The 18,856-nt window shown below is 40.3% G+C and overlaps 1 long non-coding RNA gene across 1 annotated transcript in view; it reads right to left on the minus strand.

Moving 5' to 3' along the window:
• Positions 1-2,634, minus strand: part of LOC145694017 (uncharacterized) — a 36,929-nt gene extending 34,295 nt beyond the window's left edge. Inside the window, exon 1 of the long non-coding RNA XR_014132887.1 lies at positions 2,213-2,634. This is a non-coding gene — a long non-coding RNA (uncharacterized LOC145694017). The remainder of the gene's footprint in view (positions 1-2,212) is intronic.
• Positions 2,635-18,856: the final 16,222 nt, after the last annotated feature.

The raw sequence follows: 18,856 nt of genomic DNA on the forward strand, positions 1-18,856 counted from the left end.
TATTATTATTATTATTATTATTATTATTATTATTATTTATATTTATCAGTGTTATTAGGGGAGAAAATAAACGATAACACAGAGCAGATCACAGACAGTGGCCTGATCCGTAACACTGTTGATGGAGACAAGAGTGTGACCCAAGGGACACAGATTTTTTGCAGCGCCGTGAGACACAAAAACCCCCTGAAATAACTTTCGTCGATTAAGTTTGCTATGAACTGAACCATGTAGCCACGAAGAACCCAATGATCAAGCGTTTCGAATATACCGTAACATAAGCTTTCTCTAAATCGAAGAAGATAGTAAGAATGGAAGAAGACTTCTTGAATCCAGTTTTTGAGATGAGTAAGATTGTCTGTAGTGGACCTGAAAGAACGAAATCCACATTGGAGGATAGTTTAATAAGAGAATGTCACTCCAAATACTACACCAAACGCTTGTTTACAATGTATTCAAATAACTTACAAGACGAAACTCGTGAGAGCAAAAATCTGTAGTTTTTGGCAGCAAGGGTGTCATTTAGGGAGACAGGAGAAGGAATTGCCCCCCTCAAGAGTTTGAGAATACATATACTTTAATTTATTATTTACTAATATACTAGTACAAAACGTGAAAGTCTTATGTCGGAGGTGCTTTTGCCCTCACCTTCCCTCAAGTGAAGTCGGAAATGAGGGCGCTGTTTAGCAGTCGTTGCATTTTTTTTGCACTGGTTTCAAAGAACCGGAGCCTCTTGCCACTATGGCGGAATTCTCCTGTGACCAGGTACGCTCAAACAGCTCCAATAACACAAGCTGAGTGTCGTGCCGGACGTTGTGCAAAATATCGTAGGATATAGGACAATGAGCAACACTGGAAGATTCACGTAAGGCAGAATGTAAGAGAGATCTGTGAAGAGAACGTTATAGCTGTCAGTACTAGTGCTATGGAAATTTAACAAGTTACCACTTGTTACGAGTACGAAAAATATTAAATTCGATGGAATACTATGGAGAATCAGATAAAGAGGAAAAGTGTCTGTGTGCAAAGTAGAGCAAAATGTTTTCTGTCTCTGTCAGGTTAATCTCCAGAACTCCTCACCCATCTACTGCTAAAACAGACACTCTATTAATAGTATCATGGTCATTGAGCATGATAGTGTCTCTATTGCAGTTACAAGAGAAAGTGTTGTTACTTCCGGTGATATTAGGTCTAATGGATTTGGTGACATTCAAAGTACCAGCTGTAAAACGGCAACATACGAGGAAACAACAAATACAGATAACACTTACCAAACGATCGTGATGACTTTCTTAGCTGTAGACGACGGATCAAAAATATTCCAAATTACGTAGATTCCTATCCTCCGAAATATCAACGTAGAACATTATTATCACAAGTTAGCAATCACAGGCCATCACATTTGACGAAATAACTATGCTGCTCCGTTAAGAGAAAATTATGTTTCTTTGTTGTTTGTTTGATTGTTTTAGCGGAACAAAATTCATCGAACTTACATTGGAAGAAATAGGGTGCGTGATTGGAAAGTGTCCAAGAATATCATGCGCCATGAAACAAACATTTAAATCCGTGTCTAGTCTTCATCTTACGGATAAACCAAAGGATAGTTGGCGTACACATGCTATTAGAGATTAGGAAAGGAATTAACTTCAGGAAATAGGTTTTAGGCCGAAATAAATACAAAGTTAATATTACAACGGTTCTTTGGTTATAAACAATTCTGCTGTTATCGTACGAGTAATTGTTTAACTTAAATTAGTACTGCGTTGTTAATTAAAGAGCTTAATGATTACTTAGTTACACTCCCGATTACCTGGGGGGTAACTTACTAAAAGCTCAGTAATGTAATCTGTCACGCTAGAATATGTGCTTTAAACTACGCATCAGGATGATGCAGTTACTTGAATAAAAGATTTGAAATTGTTTTTTTATATTTTATTACAAAAGGATGAATATGAAATGAAGGGAATGAATTTAATGAAAGATCCGGGGTTTTGAGGGAATAATTATAATTTCTAAAGGCCGGTCTACGCGTTGACCTGAAGGATCTCGGTTTCTGACCGGTTGTCTCGTTAGCTGAAGGCTAACCAAATGAGACTGATAAATCAAAACATGCCAATGCAAGGCTATGTGTGTAAATAGAATATTAGCTTGCTTTTTGCTCAAACAAACCTCTTTGAGAACAAATCAAAATATGGTTTTGTTTACTCACGTTTTATCCGCTGGATCCTGTCCAATAGAACTGGTTTACTGTTGTCACTTTTGGATGATAAATTACGACGCACTTTATCACTTGTTTGGAATGTGAGAGTCCTTACTTCAAACCCGCCGGAAGACTGTTCCTCTTCTTTCCTAGGCGTCGCCTTGCAGACTCGCAGGGTCTCGCTGCTCGGCTCGGGACTTCGTGGTCCTGGGTTCGAAGCTGGTTGACGGCTGCCCTCGTCTTCTCCCTCAATGGATCTGGACTTGTGAAATAGAAGTCCTTCCTGGAGGTCGTCTAATGCAGAGACGTCTTTCAAGACTCGGACGAAGACCTGTTCAGCTTCTTGGACTTCAGGGGCTGCTACTACATAACCAAGGTGTTGGCGTCGGGTCCTCTTGAGTGCCGCACACGCTGAGCGGCGGCGTATACACTCTAGCAGATAATGATTTCTGGACGCGTAAACTTTCTGAAGTTTTGCTTTTATACCAGATAAACATCCTTGTTTACCCATATAGATTTTAAATTTAAGTTGGTGAAAGTGCGTTTCTGTGACTTCCGCGTGCTTGTTTGTGGAAATAGAATCGTTCTTTTCCTTGAATAGCAGTCTATTCTAGAATCCCAATGCTCGTTCGAATGTTTACAGTTTCAACCAAGAAATATTAATTTCTTAATAATAAAAAAAAAGTTTTAAAATAAACTTATAATTTAGCCCATTCTGGCTGCATGTTCGCTACAATATGGACTGTAAACACTCCGACTGACTAATCGCAGCTAAGAGAAACTTAATAATAACAACTTACTCAATAAAGAACATTAACAACCTCTAAATGCTTATGTCAGTACGATTATTAAATCCCTTGGATCCAGGAAAGCACAATATGCCAACCATTTCACTAGATTTCAGTAAAGGTTGTTTATTATTATCATTATAGCATATTTCTTAATTAAGCTACAATCTCTTAATAAATTAATAGTTATTTTTTATGAAATGTAATCATAGGCTGATAAAAATTAATTTCTTGCCGATGATGAATACTTTTTTCCATTACATTATTTTATAAAAGACTTTGTCATTAATTGGAATTTTGCTGGTTTGATTTTTACTGATTTCTTGTTCTGATATATATTTGTAGTGCCGGCATGTTGGTAGTGGCTTATTAATGTAAACTCTATATTTCGTGAGAAATATTAGAACGACAATGTGCAGTGAACTGAGTGGATAGTGATAGTGTGAAATGGATCAGTACTCTGATTTTTCCAGAAGTGCAAGTTATCTGTGCTTGGTTATGGGGTGCAGACGTGACGAAAGTGGCAAATGTGTTGGGTGTTTGGCGAGAGAACATGCCCAAGGTGATGACATCCTACAAAACTCACGGCAAAATCAAATAGGCTAGAGGAACAGTGATCGAAAGAAAACCCTCAATGACAGGTCCCACCAAGCTTTAAAGCGGGTCGCAACAAAGAACCGCCATGCTGTTACAGTGCGAGTTTAGGATGAAATCAAACAGCATCTCGTACAGCCTGTGTCCACAATCACAGTTTGCTTCGAGTAAACATGTCATGAAACCTACAGGGTCGGATTGTACGGATATAGCCTCTATCAAGGGACCATAACGCTTTAGCACAACACTAATGTTACCGCAAACTAGAGACCTGCACGGGCCGAATTTTTCGGCCCGAGCCCAATCCAGCCCGAACGTACCTAGGCCCGGCCCAGCCCGGTCCCAAAACGCTTTGTAGATTTTCGGCCCGAGCCCGGCCCGGCCCGATAAGTTTTAAAAGCTTTTGGCCCGACCCCGGCCCGATAAATTAAAAAAAAAATAGCTCGAGCCAAAATCTTTCTCAAAATTTAGTACTAAATTTGACCTAACCTTCAGAAACATTTTCTAAACTCTAGTTCACAATTTGACGCTTGCCTCCCGAATGATACCATTGCCTTCTAGAACTTTGCCTGTCATCAAGAGAACAAAAACTCCATTCCTTGTAACAAAAATCTAACTTACTTGATTTTTAGCATAAAGTGAAGATGGCAATATTGGTTAGCGACAGGCAAAACATTCCCACCCCTTCTTGTTATATTTTGAGTTCAGCGAAAGTCAAGGTCAGAGCTCAATTTACCGCATAATGCCTCCAATCCTCTATAGTGAAAGTGGAGCCGCTAAGCAACACAAACTGTAAATAACTATTGCATTCTTTGTAACATTTTTCACGGACACACTTCTTCAACGTTTGGCTTTATTTGAATTATCGTTTAACGAAAGTCAATAATTAAAGAATTGCAATTAAAGAATTGCAATTAATCGGTCCCAGCCGCACAGTGCGTCGACCAATGGACAAAAATGGGAAAAGTAACAATGTTCTTCGGACTTGGAAATCGTATGGAATGAAGGACAAATGATTCACAAGACAGAAATGCCTAGCGACAAACTGACGACACACCGTCAGCCTACAGAAGGCGTGAGCGGAATTGCACATTAGACAGACCCGATTCGAGATGACACTCTTGCGGGTTAACAATCCGCATGCACAACTACTATATTAGACTGACCTGAGTCGTTATCTATACAGCGCTCGCACTGGTATTGGAGACCAAAGCGAAGGGTGAGACTTCTTGCCTCTAGTGGGCAGTTATAGCACAGGTACATTATTTCCTTTACGCGAACGTTTGGTAAACATTTTGCTACTGTATATTTGAAATATCTCAAAAAACCCTAAACATATCTCGAGATCTCTGCAGGAATATGTTCCTTTAATGATTTCCTTTGGATTCAGCAATAGTGTGTGTGCAAGTGTCCGCAATTGTGGCTGTAATTACTGAAATTGCATAAGAAGACACCATGAAAAACAAGGACATTTTTGAAAGATGGATATCAACCACTATTGCTAGTCGGAATAAAGCGAAAATTCTGCAGGCTATTTGTATTGGTTATAAAGTTGAAGACGCCACAGAACATGTGTACAGCAGTTTAGAGAAATGAATAAGTTATTACATGTGACCTGAGCAAAAAATGGCATATACCACACAGAGTTCGGCTGGTTTTCCTAGATAAAAGTAAAGAGTGGCTTAAATCATGCGTGTTCGCTTCCGGAATATGTATCAACAGTGATAACTGCTCGGTATCACAGCAACGTGAAGACCGATGGAGCTTGCTCTACTCGCGGTAGACCCAGTAAACAGTTCGCAGAGTGTTCGGTAAAAACAAAGAAAAGCCGCGTAGATCGTATTGTAGCGACTAAATCGGCAGAGGAGCTGGCCTTTGCTGCTAAACAAGCAGCAGCGAAAGAAAATACATCAAGAAGTGATTAACAATCCAAAAACCTATCAGTTATGCAGGCCTTATCCTTATTTGTAGATCTCGATCTGTTCGAAAGGCAATACAACACGTTGCGGTCGGTTGTCAACAGCATTCATGAAAACTGTTTTCCTAGCCTATATAGTGTTAGGAAAACAAAGAAAGAACTATTGACCCAACCTATTACAGTTACCGAAACATCGGCACAGGTAGACCTACAAAAACTTTGATATAAAAATGTTGAAAGTATTTCCAAATCGTTGATGTTAGAAGAGGACGTAACGACAAAGTTGATCTGTAAATGGGGTTTGATGCTAGTGAAGGTCATAATATTTACAAGCAAACATTTAATGATCATGATGTGAAATATACAGATGAATACATGATTTTGATCGTAACTCTTTAATTGATTGATGTTATACCCGGAACAGTTCTGTGGTTTAACGATCGTCCAGGATCAACATCCTATTGTAGATCTATTACATTCATTTTCTCTAAAGAATCACCAGCGTTGGTTTTACGAGAAGCTGACATGAAGACTCGTATTGAGTAGCTTGTGGACTGTACTTTGTCCCTTGGTGATTGTACATTAGATGTCACCTTTGATTTACATTTAACGATGGTAGATGGCAGCGTGTGTAACATTCTAAGTGGAACCAACGCAACTTCAAATTGTTTCATTTCTGGTTCGAAACCCCGGTTTGCACAAGCTACTAGTCCATGGAGTAGATATATTACAGTCTTTTGAGTTACCCGTAGGACAGTTTTCGGAAGAAGCTTTAGAAGCTCTCCACAAAGTCTTCCGTCACACTAGGCTACATCATACACGGAAAACTTCTCGCTCAAATACTTGTTTAAACCTGATGACGCATACGCTTACTCTATCTGACCCTATTGTCTCGTCGAAGATATAAATTTACGCAAAGAAAAGAACTGATACGGATCTGGAAAGTTATTTCAAAACTGATGTTGCTCATGCTGTCCAGCTCCATAATTCTGTCGCTATCGAATTTGATAACTTAGACAGTGATGGTGATGACTGATCTGCAGAACTCTGGGACTGTTTCAACCATTTCATGCATTGCTTTCCATTATATTTTACTGTTATGTAGTTTTGAGTCGTTTGGGTTTGTGTTTACGAATGCCGTGAACAGTGAATTTCTAACATTTTTTTTGACGTTCCTGGACGGGATATTACTTTCTGTATAAGTACAGTTGTCAAGTTCAACAACTTCAAGTACGTTTGCTTCAGTTGTCAAAGATTGCCTTGTGACACAATAAACATGTGATAAAAGCTACATGATGATTTGTTTTATTTTTGTCCAATACTCACATATGCTCGACGCACTGTGAGCCGGCCCGATCTGAAGAGAAATCAGCGTCGGCCAGCCCAAGCCCGGACCGACCCAAAGAAATAGCAGAGTCGGCCCGCCCAAGCCCGGCCCGTGCAGGTCTCTACCGCAAACACTCATTATAGACGGCTGATGACTGGAAACGTGTGATATCGTCGCATGAGTCATTGTTTCACGGGCATTTTATTTCAAACCACGGGCCTTGTTTATGTGTGGGTTATAAAGAAGCATATGATCCGCAGTGTCTTCACCCAAACACAAACATGGCATCTCCTATGCGATGCTATGGGCCGCAATATTCTGGATTTCAAAGGATCTTATGTTGACGCTTACCGATTGCCTTAATTCCCTGTGAGTATTTCGCCATGTTAGGGGACCATCTACATCCTATGATCCTCATGTTGTTTTCGGACAAGGAAACATATACCAGGATGATAATGCGCCCGTTTATATGGCTTGAGTATAATTTGAAGAACATCAGGATAAAGTTGAACAACTCCCTTGGCCCTCTCAACCTTCTGACTTGAACATAATTCAACATCTTTGGGACATTTTGGAGTAACAAATCCGGCACGAATTTTTATCTCCTTCTATCACGGAACTGAGTGATACCTTCCACATGGAATGGTCTAATATACCACTTGATACAATATTCATAACCTGTATGACTATATTTCATGTCGCATCAAAGCTGTTCTGAGGACAGGTGAAAGGGGGTCAACACCATATTAATCTGGCAAGTGGCACTTTCTTTTAGGTGTTTCAATGGAATTGATAAGTATATATCAATTTAAGAATTTAACTTAAGAATATTAAACTTATGTGTACTTGAAATTCGTTTTGGACAAACAAGGAACATGTGAATTCACTTGATAAAGAAGTTAATAAAATCAAATAATAATCGAAGTTATAGTTCACTTGAAAGGAAACAATGATTAATTCCTCTTTTAAACCAATTGGTTAAAAATAAATATGTTGTAGGTACTCAATCCGCACCATACCTGCGATTTGTACTTATTTCTCTTCTTCGTATTCTTTATCTTCACCTTTTCCCATATTTATATGAGGTCGCCTCTCCTGTCTTTAATTCTTTCCCTCCACTCTCTATCCTGAGCGTCCCCTACTTTCCATCCCCTCTCCCTCAGATCATCTCGTCTCTTCTTCTTTCATCTTCTTCTTACTTTATCATTCCTCGTCACACAATATATCTATATTAACATTCTCACCTCCGTTACTTCTAAGGTAGGTGCAGGTAAATATGCCATGTTAAGGGTTTTGGATTTTTTAAGGACTTCACACAAAGAACATGATAAGGACATGAAGAAGAGGACTTCATGAAACACAAAGAACAACGCATGTGCGTTACAAAGTAGTCTTTTCCGCGTTTAGAAATAATGTGGCAATGACGCGACTCACTTCTATTTTCTACCCAAGCTAAAAGAAAAAGTGTTACAAATTGGAGTATTTATCAACACGTGCAGGTAATTACGCCAAGTCTAGGATATTACTAGAAACGTAATAAATCTTGCAGCTGCTTACATCGTCTGTTTTATACAAACTCAAATATTATTATACAACATGGCTGAAGCAAAAAATAAAATAACCAAAGTGCAACATGAAAATATAAAGACTAACTGTTAAAGCGATAATCCCCAAAGTTGAAATGAAGTTCCAAACTGAAAAGTTTAGTCCATAAGAAGATGAACAGACAGTGTCACTGTACAATGACTTAAAAAGACTATACCGATATTACATGGAACATGGGGATAAATGAAAACATCTTTGTCTTCTGCAGTCAGCCCTGTACAAGCTCTGGTATATTTCACTGCACTATACTTGTTATTGATTTAGTAGCCTTGGAATCACAAATATTGAAATTACACTTACAAAACAAAGTGTGCCTTGACGGACTCGAAATAAACCGTATATTGCTGTAAACAATCGGTAATGTTCTGAGTTAGCATGGTACTCATAACGGATTCTTACCTCTATTGAAATAATAGCGTCCTTTCACGGAACCTCCCCGAAGCAAACAACATCGCACGGCGTGGCGGTCTCAGCGGTGTCTTCCGGATTATTAGTCAAATTGGATTTGTCCTTGACTGTAGCACATATTGGAGGTGCGTTTTAGCGGATTTCATCGGAAACGTCTCAGCACTGAACACTTGGCGTATATATATCAGCAGTTACCTTATCTTCTTTTCATGGATCCTTTTAATTGCCTCGTTTTCACTACACTGCATTATGACGGGTATTACTATCTTTTCATATATACACACTGCCTTTTAACATACAACATACTTTCTTGTCACACAGCACCTCACTCATCCTTCTCCAATCTAGCCAGGCAGATTATTCTGTGCTAAGTTTTTGTATGCAATCCTCCATCCTGATCGAGGTAATATCCAACATATTTAAAGCCCGAGGTAGATAGTAGTTTCTCTCCTTCTAGCTGTAGGAAGTCCATGTATTCTCTAGTTATTGAGTACCAGATATTGTGTATTTGTTCCATTTATTCTCATGCCTCTCTCTTCCAACACTTTTATCAATTCTTCCAGTTTCTTCTCTGTCTTATTTTTTGATGTTTGGCATATAACAACATCATCCACGAACCGAATACTTCCTCACCATCCGTTACCAAATTAAACGAACATGGGCTGATGTAGAGGGCCGATGCCCTTCTACATCATCTGCATATCGAAATGCAGATGAGGGGCACATTTGCATATGTATATGTAAATATGATATTTTGTGGAATAATTATTTGCTTAGTATTTGCCTATGAAGTGCATATTTATTTGATATTATTTGTGATGAAGTGTGAAACACCTAGCATAGTACGTAAATATTAATACAATATTGTATTATAGTGGATTTATTTCATTGTGTTTTATTCCATTTATAGGACTTATATAAGGTATTAATGTGTTGCATATAATTACTTCGTTGTTGCATTATGCATAACTAACAGGGGATGATGGAAGATAATGAATAAAAAGCAGAGAGGAAGAATTAATTAAATAAAAATGAGAAGATTCTATAAGAATCATATAGATTTTCAGAACGCTGGAAGAGAGCTAGAGCTAAGAGAAGTTTTTTTTTTCTTCCCGACTGACTGTCGCCTTTGCTACAGGATGGGAGGTCTATCTCAACTCACCACGGAAAGAAATACCCAGAATAGAAACTAAATAAGCATAGTATACCCAGGAAGAGCCTATAGTCTTCCTTTGGTGAATCTACACTGGGTTTGATACAATGTGTTGGAACACGGAGTTCATATTGTTTAAAATGCCATAAACTTTTTCACTTCTACATGTGAAAATTTTGGTTTCTATAGGTGTGAGTTCCTATGCACCTAGCGTCAGCGTCTCTTCCTCCCCCCTTGTTCACCAAAAACCAGTAACCTGGCTAGCGAGCCTCTTGCTTGGTTCCCACCATGCAACACCAATTTGAAAATGTATACTTTAATTTGACTTATTTTCTGTGTTTATTATTAATATTTACGTACTAAGCTATACTCGTTCTTGGAAAGACCGTATAAAATTCTGTTATTTTTAACAACGTGTTTCCCTTATCGAACAAGACACTTAGATCTTGTATTTGTGAAAATAAATAATTAACAAAGATGTTTCCTTCAATCTCTCTCCAAGCAAGCATGGCTGCATTGGTGAGCAGACGGTTTGAACGACGACCACAGAAATTGGGTATACCGCTGCTTCTGAGGGAGATGACAGTCAATAAATTGTATAAATATGTATTCTTTGTATGTTTAACTTTAATTTAATGTATAATGTCATTTGTTTCTATAATTTATTTGTTTGTAACTAGCAAAGGAAAACAAAAGTAGGCGGAAATCTGTCATAGTTTCTGCTGTAAGCAAAAGCTTCCGTGTTGTCCGCTATCAGGAGTAGGGGCAGCACAAATCAGCCAAGAAAGGTGAAGTTGGATACGAATGGTGGCTGAAGAAGGGCATTGACACAGGAGACCACCCGCAATATTCGCCGCAAGGCATGAACCTTTTGTCAAAGGGTGCTGGGAGAAGCGAGTTTCTTCGTTTCCTGTGTTTTGCCAGAAAGATATACTCGTTTTCCTTGGAGAACGGGGTAGTTGAAGCTAGACTCGTGAAGTAACAAGAGATAGTTTTGCGGTGTAGTAGGAAGTCACCAGACTTCCTGTACAGAGTTCGAGACCCAGGACACGGTGTGAACAATTGTTCGGTTCCCCGGGATTTGTCCTGTGAACAACTGTATCGCGAGTGAGTTGTACAAAATTTCCTCAAAACATGAAATAGTCCAGTGACAAACAGTGTGTTACTTACACATATTTTAAGTGATACGTCAGTTGTACTTATCAATTTCAGTGACGATGGAAGTTTAAATTTTGAAGTTATTAAATTTAACATTTCGTCCATTGCTCTGAGTGCTACAGTCACTCAGTAGAGCTCACCTAATTTGAAGCTCATTCGAAAACCCATTGTAATATGGGACAACCCATTTCGCCAAATATGGGAGAAAATTATATCCTAACATATCTCAAGTAGAGATATATAACCAAGGCCGGTAAAGCAATTTACACCGTGCCTGTCCTTGGACATTTAAGCACAAGGCTACAAGTAATTAATTTGCTTGTCTTTAAATTTGGAGATAATATACTTTCTCTCTTTGAACGTCTGATATTCAGCGTAACATAGCTTCTACCAGAACATTTTCGTATAGTGGAATGCCTATCTAGGAGGACACTGTGTTCAATCAATTTCCATACTTGTGAACGTCAAGTGAAGTTTGAACTGTGCTTCAGCATATAAAATTATTATCATTGTGTATCATTAATCTGTGTTTGTTAACCCACAATTATAGTGAATATGTTTCTTCGACAGTGAAAATACATCTCTCCTCTAATAAAACAGTTAGAGACAAGAAACTAAAATGATGAGGAGATAATTGATATTGTAAATATTTATACATATTTTTTTTTTTAAAAAAAAAAGGTCAGGCAGACCTTTCAAGTTTCAATTCAATCTACGTTCTTTCTCATTCATTATTTTTTTTTAGTGTGATAATTATCAAGTGTATCAAAATACAAGTAACGTGTTTATGTGATAGTGCACTACACAGGTGATAAGTATTTAGTGTATAAAGTGTGATATTATCATCGCATCTACCATGTTGAATGTTCCTGATCCCTCTGTTGGAAATAAATCTGTCAGCTCTTTCCAGAACATCTGTGTATTCAATTGCTGTAGGGTGAGTACCTGCACTAATGATATCTTTGTTTCAGGAGTGTGATTCAAGGAGACATTATCCCCTTGATGTGGTATGTTTGACCATCTCTCTGTATGGGGCTCAGAGAGAATTCTGCCCAAAAGAACAAGCTAACAGCCATGAATAGTGAGATCAATACAGGCTGCTACCTGTAAAAATTTAAAGCATAGATTTTTTTTTCTTTTTCTTTTAACCTAATTGAAACTCATAACAGACTCACTATTATAGCATCCTTGAGCATGGTTGTTATGCAGATTGCCCTGAGATCTGCTGTTCTACAGAAATAAATATTTTTGCTCTACCGACTTCATAAGAGATTGGCAGCCCTTACAGGAGAGAAACTGATCTCCAAGAGGGAATAAATAACTTCTTATATATTTTTTTTTTAGATTTGCATTTTATGTAAGGGCATGAGAGTATTATTCTATATACTCAAAATGGTCAACATACAGTTGGTTTAAAATTTCGGTATATGTTTTGTTTTTTTTTCTCTCCCCGAAAATTTCCAAGAACGTAGGTGTCTTGTGTTCTGAAATTTATTTATGTTTGAATATTTTTGTCTTAACATTACTAGAGAATTCAGTTTTGTTTGAACTTTGGGGGGAAGAAAGTCTTTGTAATTCCGTTTTACTCGTAAATGGTTGTAACGCGAGCACAGGCTCGAAGAGAAAGAAATATGGATAACGAGTTCGTATTTGAAGAGTTCGCTCAGAGAGCTGGGGAGCTCTCTGAAGAAAATAGTGTAAATGACGCGCAGAGCGCTAGCGAGCGTCCCGTCAGCGTTGTGGGAGACGCTGCTGCGGTGGATACGGTTCCGCCAGTCCCCAGTAGGGAACCGGAAGTACCATTGCGGGAGGAAAGGGAGGTGACCACAGAAAATACAGTACGATGTGTTAGCCCAGCTGTTATTGTAGGTAGCTCTTTGGAGAACATGAGTACCATAAATGTTGCTGCTATTTTAGGTGAACTTGTCAAAAAACTAGATGAAAGTACAAGAAAACAAGAAGAGAATGTAAGGAATCTAAAGGAGGAATTAAAGTTAGAAATAGAGGAAAGTACGAGAAGACAAGAAGAAAATAATCGTAGGTTAAAGGAGGATTTGAATTTAAAGTTAGTAGAAAGTTCAAAGGGTCTGGAAAAGCTAGAAAAGAAAATCGAGGAAAGTAATAGCACGTTAGAGACAAGTTATCTGAGACTGGAACAGGCGGTTGAGTCCAGTAATGCTCGTCTTGAACTCCAGATGGAGGCTGTGAGTTCAAGACTGGAGCAAAGTGAGCGTCAGCTGACGGAGCGTCTAGAGCTCACAACTGCAGAGCTTAGGGGGGAAATACATCAGGCCAGAGAAGAACTGTCTACGCGTGTGACAGAAACTTCGAATAGGATTGACGAAGTTCAAGAGAATGCTTCTAGCTTAGCCAGACAGTTAGATGAGAATTATACAGAACTTGCTGACAGTGTAAGACAGGTCTCGTCTCGTGTCGAACAGACCACTCTTACTCTGAATAATCAGGTCAGGCGAGTGGAAGTGAATTTCGCTTCCCAACTAGCAAGGATCCGGGGGGAACTAGTGCAGGAAACGCCACTCGATGAGATCAGGTCAGAATGTAACGGCAGCATCCAACAGATGCAAGAGACCGTTCATGACGTGTGTGCACAGCTCGAGAAGAAAATGGAGGAGTGGAAGAGCTCCATTCAGAAGGAGACCAGTGAGGTTATAGAGGGGAGACTCGCTAACATCTCTGTCTCCAGTGCACAAGAAAGACCACCATCTCCGAACAATGTCTCGAGTCGCGATCTGCCTGGTTCTCAACCTGAGAACCGCGCTACTTCCCACGAGACAGAACCTGTCCCGTCGACGTCTCGCTCATGTAATCATGAGACGAGACAACACCTCGCAACAGCTTTTGGACTAATACACAGGGATGTCACCTTACCTGTGTATTCTGGGAACGAATCTGAGACCGAAACATACAACTTCCTCCAAGATCTCGACCGGTACTTTGAGGTCACTGGAGTACCGGACGAGATGAGGCTCAGCTTCATACCGCGAGCGATTCGGAATACTTGCTACCAATGGTTTCAGGTTAACCGAAACAAAATTAACACCTATGAAGATTTTGTGCATAACTTTAAACAGTGCTACCTGAGTGAAGAGCGGCTGGCAAACCTAAGGGCAACAATTCTGACCTCCCACTTTGACAACCGTATACACAAATCCCCCGCAGAATATCTGCTAGATCTGTTACATAAAAATAGTATACTAGAACCAAGAATGTCTGACGCAACATTATTGAAGGTACTTCCGCGTCATTTCCCGAACTGGCTGTTTAGGGCGATAGTCTCTTCTCGCCCGAAAACAATCGCAGAGTTGTTAAATCTTGTACAGGAACTGCAGTCGTCGATGACAAATCGCGACCAGTTCTTCCAGGGTAACCAGAGGAAAGGGGTCAACATGCTCCAAGTGAGCATGGAAAACGAGGACAATAACCCCTCTGGCCACAGTGGGAAGCACGCTGCTCGTAAACAAAATAGAGCGAGAGAAAACCAGCGTCCTTACCAGAGAAAGAGACATCAAAACACGAATAATAACAACCACCAGCGATCCCCACCTCGCCAGCCGAGCAGTGGAAGTGGGTCGTCTGGCTGGTCACGTGGGGGGAACTCCCACTCCTCTCACAACAACAACAACATTCGTGGAGCCCGTGGTAGGAGGGGAGGAACGCGCCACACGGATAGACCTCAGGGAAATTCCTTCCGTCATGCGGACGAGGAGATCCAACTGCTGGAACATTATGACCGGGCGCCTCCTCCTACCAGTCAGAATCAAAACATGAACAGGAGTAACCAATCCTCTTCTTCTGCTCCCAGAGAATGAGGATTGTCCGCATGTACTTGGGACAACGTTAGGATGACAATGGAGAACACGAGTACATCTGAGTTGACAAATAAAAATTCCAAGTATGTGCGTAATTTAGAAGAAAATGTAGAAAATATTCATTTATACGAAGAATCATGTGAAACCGCAGTGAAAGAGATTTTTGAAAAAGTAGTAGAAAAGGAAGAAGAAAACTGTAATTTTTGTTCAGAAATAATAGCAAAGAAGCATTTCAGTGAAGGCACGTTCAAAAATAAGTTAACCTTGTTAAGTAGGACAGGAGAACACATTGATTTAGATAGGGTTGTATATGAAGAGGCCAATGGCATTTTTAAGAATTTATTCGATTCTAGTAATGAAGAACTACCCAGTAATAACGTAATATCACTACCAGAGATTAATGTACTGTTGTTTGGAAAGGAAGTTAATTCTTTATTAGATACAGGAGCAACTTGCTCAGCTATATCGAAAGAAATTTGGGACTCCGTCTCAAATAGCCACCCCACACCCGCATTTTTGAGTGCTAAGAATATACGGGTTACGTCTGCTTTCGGAAGTAAATCAGCGACGATCATAGGCCAGACGCTGTTAGTCATTCAGATACATGGGAAGGAATTTCATACATTAGGCATCATTATTTCAGGTCTGAACAGATCTTTGATTTTAGGTTCCAACTTCTTTACAGAATCTCGTGCCGTGTTAGATTATGATACTGGCCTTCTACATCTCAAACATCCTCATGATGTAGAAGTCAAATTTAGATCTGTAGATTGCGAGACTGAGGATTTAGTAGTTCGATGTTTAGAATTGAATGGTGAGTGCGAGAAACCATATAGTTTCATTGAGGAGTTAGATAATTTTGAGTGTAATTTTTCCCCGTCAGATGAAGGACGGAAGGCCATACGGGTTAGCGCACAGAATGAGCATAAGACCTGCAGAGAAAAGGCTGCTCGCGCCCCGAACTTGGATGATGGGAGATTCCCAAGTGCCCAAGAAATGGCAGTTCATGTATTCCCACCAGAAGAGTGGCTTAAAGTGAACACACGTGCCTCCCATTCAGATATAGAAGATTTTGTGGCGAACTACTCAGATCTCTCAGCCTCACAAAGAGAGAGTTTGAAAGCCGTTCTTTTAAAGCACCAGGCGCTTTTTGATATCAAGCCAGGTTGCATAACTAACTACGAGCACGAGGTTGGAGTAACGGACGAACGTCCCATAAAAACTAAATTGTATCCTTACCCAAAGAAATTCAGGAATTTGGTATCGAATGAAATTTCGCGTTGGGAGGCCTGGGGTGTGATCAAGAAGATGCCGACAGCTTTTATAAACCCTCTGGTAGTGACGCCGAAGAGCGACGGACGCATTCGTGTGTGTATAGATGGAAGAGCTCTGGCAAAAATTTCAAGGGATCTCTCCGACAGACCCATGCCACCCCTATCTGTTCTCCAAGATATTTGCGACAACTCTTGGTTCAGTTGCGTGGATGCAACTGAGATGTTCTTACAAATTAAGGTGAAAGAAAGTGACCAGAAATATCTTGGGTTCCTACATGAAGGCATTTCATATGTTTTTCAAAAACTTCCGTTTGGGACAAAACAGAGCCTTGCTTCTTGCGTAAGAGCATTAGATATGATAATTGGATCAGAAGCTAGAGAGTACTGCGGCGCTTATGTTGATGATTTAATTATAGCCGACAGGAGCTTCGAAGATCACTTGGTACACCTCGACAGAGTGTTGGGTTTACTCACTGCGGGCGGCCTAACTCTCAGGCTGAAAAAGTGCAATTTTGCGAGAAAATCACTGAACATACTTGGTTTCCATCTTTCGCAATCCGGTATCGGCAAAGATCCGGCGAAAGTGAAGGCGGTGTTAGATTTTAGGACACCACGGAACGTCAAGGAACTGCGTTCCTTCATTGGCTACTGTCAATACTATCGTTGCTTTAGTAGGAAGTACTCGGAAGTTCTCCATCCGTTGTTCCAACTGCTAAAGAAGAATGTTAAGTTCAAATGGGAACCAGTTCACCAGGCAGCTATGGACAGGATTAAGCAGATCTTCCAGGAGGAAGTAGTTCTGAAGACCGTCCTGCCTGACAAGCAACTGATTCTCGAATGTGATGCGTGTGATATTGCGTGTTCTTCTCTATTGTACCAGCGTGATGACAATGATGACATCCGTGTCATTGCTTTTACATCACGTGTGTTCAATGCCGCACAACGCAACTATTCGATAACGGAGAAGGAATTTTATGGACTCATAGATGGCGTTGTTAAGTTTAAACAGTACTTAGTTGGTACTAAATTCATAGTACGCAGTGACCACCTTGCTCTTAAGTTTATTCTCTATTGTAGACTTACAAACCAGCGCATCACCCGGTGGGCGATGTTGCTCTCAAATTTCAATTTCGAATTCCAGTTTGTCAAGTCCAATGAGAATTTGAGCGATTATCACTCCAGGTACCCTCCCCACACAGAAGAAGACCTCAGTGTTGCACGGAAGCCTATCCTCCAGGAGTCGCTGATGTCCATCCTGACGGAAATCCCATGTGAGTTGAGGAAGATGATAGCCATACTACCGGAGATGCAGTCTTCAGATCCTGTCTACGGCAAGATCAAGAAAGACGTCGAAGAGAATACGGACTCACCAAAGGTGAATGGTGCTTGTCACCGGTTTGAAGTTTTGAACGGGCGCTTATGCAAGCGTGACCGGGAAGGAGTCCGAATTTGCATCCCAGAAGTGTTAGTAGTTCCACTGCTCGATTATTACCATACAGATCGAGGGCACATGTCGGCCAGTAAACTACTACCACTTCTATCAGAGTTTTTCGTATGGCCAAAGATGAGGGCAAGTGTGAGGCGTTTTTGTGCTTCCTGCGAACTATGCCAGAAAAGCAACCCCCCTCAATGTTATCGTCCGGGACCACTGAATCCCGTGGTAGTTGAGAAGCCAGGCTATTTGGTCTGTGCTGATTGGTTAGGGCCTCTAACCAAAGGAATTGGGGGAGTCCATTACGTATTAGTATTTTATGATGCTTTCTCCAAACTAATAGGATTGTACGCATGCAGAAAGGCAAACACTACCACGGCCATAAGGAAACTAAAGGAGTATCTGAAAGTTAACCCTAGTGTGGAACTAGTCTTAACAGACAGAGGGTCACCTTTCCAGTCTAACCGCTGGAAAACAGAATTAGCAGATCTTGGTATCAGGCACATCACTTCGACGCCATATTATCCGCAAGGAGAAATGGCAGAAGTAGCTGTCAAGGCTACAGTACGTTTGCTACGTAAATTGTGCCATGATAACCAAAGATTGTGGCCCAAATACTTGGAAAAGATAGAGAAGTGCTTAAATTCTGCCAAACACCTGACCACTGGCGTGTCAGCCTTTGAGTGTCACTTTGGGCAGTCTATGTCAAGAGACATAGCAAGGCTGTTTGAAATCCCAGAAGTGGATAAGCGCCATGACGTGCAGTACTATTTAGAAATTGCTAGAAAGAACCATAAAAGGCATGCTGCTGCACGGAAACGAAACTTTGACAAGTCACACCGTACAGTAGAGTACAAAGTGGGTGATCTTGTACTAACTAGAGTTTTCCCCAAGTCGGATGCTCTAGCAGGTGTGTCAAAGAAGCTCTTGCTCTTGTACTCCGGACCATGGCAGATTGTCGCCGCCACTGGTCGTAACATGTACACACTAGGGGATCCAGCGACTAAAGAAGCAAAAATGACAAGGAATGCGTTTCTATTGAAACCATACATCTCTAGAGAAGAGAAGGATCAAAGTGGTACTGGTACATAGAGAAGACACCGATCACACATATAAGCATCAAATACCGGAAGTGACAACTAGTGTATATAGTGTTAGTGTAGTGT

The sequence above is a fragment of the Thermobia domestica genome, chromosome 9, assembly GCF_964235325.1.
Source record: "Thermobia domestica chromosome 9, izTheDome1.hap1.1, whole genome shotgun sequence".
In the NCBI taxonomy this organism is placed as follows: domain Eukaryota; kingdom Metazoa; phylum Arthropoda; class Insecta; order Zygentoma; family Lepismatidae; genus Thermobia; species Thermobia domestica.